General features: G+C 37.7%; 1 long non-coding RNA gene across 1 annotated transcript in view; it reads right to left on the reverse strand.

The window, feature by feature from the left end:
• LOC116419798 overlaps nucleotides 1-5,363 on the reverse strand; it is a 41,831-nt gene extending 36,468 nt beyond the window's left edge. The window contains exon 1 of the long non-coding RNA XR_004230101.1: nucleotides 5,155-5,363. This is a non-coding gene — a long non-coding RNA (uncharacterized LOC116419798). The remainder of the gene's footprint in view (nucleotides 1-5,154) is intronic.
• Between the last annotated feature and the right edge of the window lie 1,208 nt (nucleotides 5,364-6,571).

Consider the following 6,571-nt stretch of genomic DNA (forward strand, 5'->3'; position numbering starts at 1 on the left):
CTTGTGGTTTTTCCCTTTTGATCCTATTTTTCATGCTCAACAAGAAAAATGTGGAAATATGTTTTTTAAAATTGCACGTATTTAATCTATATCAGATTGCTTGTTGTAGAGGGGAGAAAGAAGGAAGGGAGAGAGAAGGAGGGGAGAGAGAAGGAGAAAAGTTTGGAATACAAGGTTTTTGCAAAGGCGAATGTTGAAAATTATTTTTGCATGTATTTGGAAAAATAAAATGCTATTTGGTAAAAAATAAAATAAAATAAAATAAAGTATGGCTGGGTAGACCAACATCTCACACCATATAACTGAAATAAGGTTGAAACGAGTTTGCGATTTATATGATACAATAAACAAATTAGGAGACAAGGAATAGTTTGTCGTTGAGATCTTTGGAGAGTGTAGGAATTTATGACCAAACAAGAAATAGAGAACATTATGAGATTAAAATGGATAATTTAAATTACATTAAATAAGAAAGTTTTTGCACAAAACTGATGCAGGGAAAAGTAGAAAGGAAGTAGAAAAATGATAAACAATTCTTACAGCAAGTGTTTCTAAAAAAAAAAAAAAAAAAAATACCTCTTTTCTAAAACATAAGAGATCTATTGTAAAGTACAGGCTAACTCCCTGGAGGGCCTCAGGGTCAGCCAGAGGCAGGATAAATTAAAGTCCTTGGTCTTTAGGGGGAGAAGTGAAACAGGCAGGCAAACTGCCACATGGATTGCCAAAGCTGTATCCTGGATTCTGGAGTCCAGAGTCTCCCACCTTTCTCCTCCTCCTTATCCTGCCACCAAGTGACTCTGGCTTTTCTCCCCCTGCCTACGATTTTTGCCTACGATTATCTCAACACCAAACATTCAGCAAGCACCAATGGTGAGGAGAGTCACCATATCACCATCTCATCTAAACATGTATATAGAGCCATTGTCTCATATCAATTAGGTAATTAACTTTAAGTGCTTGGTTATCTGATTCAAGTGTACCTTTTTGGAGTTTCAACCCTCTACAATCTATAGGCAACTGGAAAAAATTATCTAAATCACTACTGATTAGTGAAGTACAAATTAAAACAATTCTGAGGTACCACCCCACGTTTATCAGATTGGCTAAAATGACAAAAAAAAGAAAAATATAAATGTTGGAGTGGCTATGGAAAAACTGAGACACTAATGCATTATTGGTGGAGTTGTAAACTGATCTAAACCATTCTAGAGGGCAATTTGGAACTTTGCCCACAAGGCTATAAAATTGTGCATACCCTTTGATCCAGCAGTATCACAACTATGTCTGTGTCTCAAAGACATCATAAAAATGGGAAAAGGACCCACATGTTCAAAAATATTTGTAGGAGTCCTTTTTTGTGGTGGCAAAGAATTGGAAATTGATGGGATGCTCATCTATTAAGGAATGGCTGGACAAGTATATAAATACAATGAAATACTATTGTACTATAAGAAATGATGAGCAGGCAGATTTAAGAAAAACCTGGAAAGACTTACATGAACTGATGCTGAGTGAAATGAGCAGAACCAGGACAACATTGTACACAGTAACAGCAATATTGTGTGGATGACTAACTTTAATAACCTTAACTTTTCTCAGTAATACAGAGATCCAAGACAATTCTAATATGCCATCAAAGGAAAAAAAGCAGACTATGGAGACAATGCAGATCAAAGTATAACTTTTTCTTTTTTCTTTCTTGTGGTTTTTCCTTTTTTTTTTTTGTTTTGATTTTTCTTTCACAACATGACTAATATGGAAATATATTTAACATGACTATAATTCACATCAGATTGCTTATAGTCTTGAGGAAGAGGAAAGAAAGGGAGGAAAAAGACTGGAACTCAATCTTACAAAAGCGAATGCTGAAAACCATCTTTACATGCAAAGGGAGGAAAAAGGGAACTGTTATTTAGTTGGGGTGGGGGGGGAGGGAGAAAGCATGACTGGCATTCATCAACCAGAAAGAAATTTCACTATTAAACAGAGATACTAACAGCAGAGTTTTGGCATATCTGACAAGTTAAAAAAAAAAATTCCTATGCTAAAGCCTGCTAGACTAGTACAGTGGGGGAATGGAACAGCCTCATCATCATTCCTGTTTTTCAGCTTCTTTTTGTGTGTTTTCTTTCCACCCATTAGATTATGAACTCCTTAAGGTCGGAAGATTATCTTTTGCCTTTTTTATATCTAAAGAAACTTTACAAAGTTTCTGGCATATAGTATACATTCAATAAATATTTATCGACTGGCTGATTTATTCACCGTGTTTTTTTTGTTTTTATAAAGAAATTTACTAGCTATTTGTGATGGGTCTTTTGTATGAATAGTACTTGGTAGGAAAGATTTAAGATAGTAAATATAAGCTATCAATTATTCTATCCCACTTGATATAGAGGAAACAATTTACATTCTAGATTCAGACTCATATCCCCAAAGATATTTGTGAGGTAGCAGATATAATATTCTGTAGAGGGCCACAGATAGTGGGGGAATTCTGAGTGACGTATAGGCCCCTTCAGCCCAGAGGAAACCTGCTAAAAATATCTGGTTTGGCTCCCCATTTTTCCCTTTGGAATTTTTCACCTCCCTTCTTGAGAAGTCAGGAAGGGCATTGTTGAGGGGTTTTCTTTGGAGGCAGCTTTAGTCTCAGTTGCAATAAATAATTACTTCGAAATCGCAGCCAGCTGCTAAAAATGCAAACGTTTATTGCTCCTTACAAATTTGCCCAGTTAGTTGAGGCCTAGCTCTCTGCCTGGCTCCAAGAGATCTTGCCGCTTTGTCCTTGGCTTCTGCCTCTGCTTTCTTCAGCCTCCAGTAAGCTCCGACTCGTGGCTTCTCAATCTCCAGTCTGTGGCGAGTAGTTTTTTCTTCCAGAGTGTTCTGTCTCAGAGCCCTGTTGATGTTACGAAGAAATTCTCTTTCGCTCCAAGAGCTTCCTCCATATATATCATCTCCCAAAGGTTAACTCCTCCTTCTTGAGGCAGGGATTATGGGTTATCTCCCAGAGTGCTCTCTGGTCCTAAGGAAGGTGTGAATTCAGACTAAGCCAGCTCTGAATTCTCGTGTGAACTCCATTGAGTACTTAGATACTTGAGCTCTCTAAAGGTATGAACACAAGCATTGTTCAATCAGTTCCACTTAGTATCTTGTTTCAAGTTCTGGCCCAAAATAACTCTAAGATTAAATTAACTCCAATGTCTTTAACACTTTGTAAAGAAATGTCTTAATACTTTAGTAAAGATTCCAACAGGGCATGACCATTCGGTGTTCTACTTCAAGCAAAGATACTTACAGCAGGGTGCTTATAGTTAGCACTTACTCAGTGTGATTGATGAGATAATGATTCTCTAGTTCACATATACTTAGTGTGATATAATTATGTAATCACTCTAGTTGGCATATACTTAGTGTGATGTAATGATGTAATCATACTGAGACATTTAAGGGCTGAGAGGACTGGAAATTCAGACTTGGATTCAGACTCGGACACCGAGGAGAAACAAAAGAGAGACAGAAATGGAGATCCTCATGGTGGCTCTCCTGCCTTCATCACTCCTTCTCCTAAGACCAAGGCTCATCCAGAGATCCTCCAGAAAACTAGTCCCGACATTACAATATTCTACTCCCAAATCCCTCTTGGAGATAGGAGAGCTTGTCTGTAGTGTTAGACCTGCCTGCCACTCTTATTCCCCTCCCCCCCCCCTTTCGCCCCCAAGTGTGCTGATGCTACAGTCATGGCCCATCTCCTATTCTCTGCAATGGTACAATTCAGATTATTGCCATGGGGATATTAGTCATGAGGATATGAGGGTTTGAAATGAAATCTCCTCCTCTGATTGCTCTCAAAGAGAACAAACTCTTAATTAAACTTGCTAGCTTAGCTTCTGATACAGTGTGAGTAATTCAGGCCAAGCTCTCAGTGCCCTGGGCATCTCTGTAAGCCTACAAGGGGCAGAGAAGAGGCTGGTCTGTATTTATAGAGATATTGTCCTTATCCTTCTTATCCTTATTTACACCAATGAAATTAAGACTACAATCTCTATGCTTATACATGTTGGGGAAAAAAAGAGGCTTTCCTTTCACATTGTTTTCTTCTAAAGGGGGAAAAAAGGATAAATGTACAACTGTCACAGATGAGCAGCACTGAGATTCTACAATTTAAAAAAATTTAACTCACTCTACTGTGAAATTCAATTTCATTCAGTTTATTTAGTTCAATTATTTAATTCAGCATTTATTAGGATTTTATTATGTGAAAGACACTGTGCTACATTCTGGGAACACACAAATGAAAAATCATTCAGTCTTTACCATCAAGAAACTTAAATCAATTCAATTTGAAAATCTGACTTATTATGTATCTATATTTTACAAGGTACTGTGTTAGATGCTGGACACATAAAGGCAAAGACAAGGACAAAACAGTCGCTACCCTCAAGGAACTTGTATTCTACTGGAAGATGGATAGCTTAAGCTGCAGTACATTTTTAGGATAATTTATATTACAAGAAATGTATTAAACAAGAGAGAGAGACAGAGTTCCTGAAGTGAAATCTGAGGAAAGAAAGAATATTTGAGATTTGGGGGAGAGAATTGGAAAAAAAGCTTCATAGAGAAGATAGCAACTCAGCTAAACCTTGAAGAAAGAAAAGGGTGTCAGTATAAGTGGTGAGGGCCTGAACCAAGATAGTAACTGCCGTGAAGAGAAAGAAGAGGATTGTTCTAGGAGATTTATCTTAATTCTTCCCCTTAGTTTTTTCTTAAAAGGAATTGAGCCATTCCTCAAGATCTGGTTGGCTCGGGGGACTAAGAACTCTATCACTTCCTCATAATCTGAGTACCATATAACCAGCCCAACAGGTTGAGGGGTCTATCAGATGCCTATCTAGTGAATCACAGTATGAATCTTGATGAATTTAAATCAGTTTAAGGAGTTCTCCAAGCCTATTCTTTTTTAACCTTTCACCAAGACTAATCAAATCTCCTTTGGTTAACTGTTAAATGACCTACAATTGCCTCCTTTTTTTTTCCAATATCCACTCTGGCCCTGGTCAGTCTAGAATAAAGAATGTGATATTGTAGATTTGGAATAGATAGGACTTGCTAGCTGATTGGACTGTTACAAGGGAAAAAAAAATAATATCCACTCACCCTTTGAAGTTCCTGGTCTCAAGTTCACCCATTAAGTCTCTTTGAAGCTATCTTTTTTTCTCAGAGAAGGTAAAGTAAAGGGACTCAGGAAATGCCTATTTCAGTTAATAAGTCTGTAAATAGATAGGTACAGGGAGTTTTCTTTTAGGTAGAACCACTTGCTTTTATTTGGCCACTGGAGGGTAGAAAGGCAAACAGACCATGTCCACTGGTCTCCCTTGGGTGGAAATGTACTAGTTAATGATTGCAATCTCTTTATAAAGCATCAGGTGACCACAGACTGAGCTTGAGTTTGTAAAAGCCCAGGCACTGCAAAAATGGACAAGTTGTGTCCTGCGAGTTTGGAAGTAAATTTCTGCTCTCCAGAAAAGTGGCTTCTGAGACCAAGGGTACAGATTGCAGGGTTGTTAAATGGACACTGACTCCGAGATTGTATTCTATTCTCTTCCATACCAGCAATGAGATTGAAGTTTAAAGAGTCCTTTACCATCTTAGAGATATCCTGTCTCACTAGGATATTTGATAAGAGAAATAAAAAATATTAAAAGAGAAAACATCCCACTGAGCCTCTCTGACAACTCCTAGGACTCCCACAGTTAACACTTCTCCCCTGAATCACCTAACATTCTGTACCTATTTATTACTCCATCTCTCCAGTAAGGAAAGTGGCTATCACCTGATAAGAACCTTTGCATAAATAGTCTCCCTAAGCTAGCCATCTGGCAACTGCCTATCAGCTGATACTAATTAAAATCTTTTATTTTCAAACCTTGCCTTACCATTTGGTTTATAGATTGCCAGTCAAAGGTAGGAGGAATTACTCTCTTAGGATGTCTGATTTGAAGCATTTCACAATAGCATTCTACCCACATACACTTAGACCATCTTTTTGGATCTCTGCACATACACTGGATGATGTTCCCAGCCTCTTAGCCTTTGCTTGGGTTCACTTTCCTCCTTTCTCTGTTTCTTCTTCTTTCTTGTCTCCTTATCTTGACTAGTCTAGAAGTGCAGTGGCCATTCATTGGCCAATTCTACTACTGAACGGCCTGGAAATTTTGACTTGGTATATTTTTTACATAAGTCACTTTGCCTTTCTTAACCAGCTTTGTGGCACCCAAACCTTTCCACTATATTCCTCAGGGCATATTGGTACTAAACTTAGTACAGGCACCCCAATCAACTTTAGTTCTCCTGCAACTTAGAACTTCCCAACTCAAGCAATTCACCATCCTCAGCCTACCCTGTAGCGAGGACTATACTGCCATTTAGAGCTCATTCAATAATACTAGCATAAATTTAACTAGATTGGTTCAATTGACCCTGTTTTATTAACATTCTTAGATTTATACGATTCAAAGAAAAAAATACATTATAGTTTAAAATGTTTTTACTAAATGGATTAAGAAATAAAAAG

Source organism: Sarcophilus harrisii, chromosome 6 (assembly GCF_902635505.1).
Source record: "Sarcophilus harrisii chromosome 6, mSarHar1.11, whole genome shotgun sequence".
Taxonomy (NCBI): domain Eukaryota; kingdom Metazoa; phylum Chordata; class Mammalia; order Dasyuromorphia; family Dasyuridae; genus Sarcophilus; species Sarcophilus harrisii.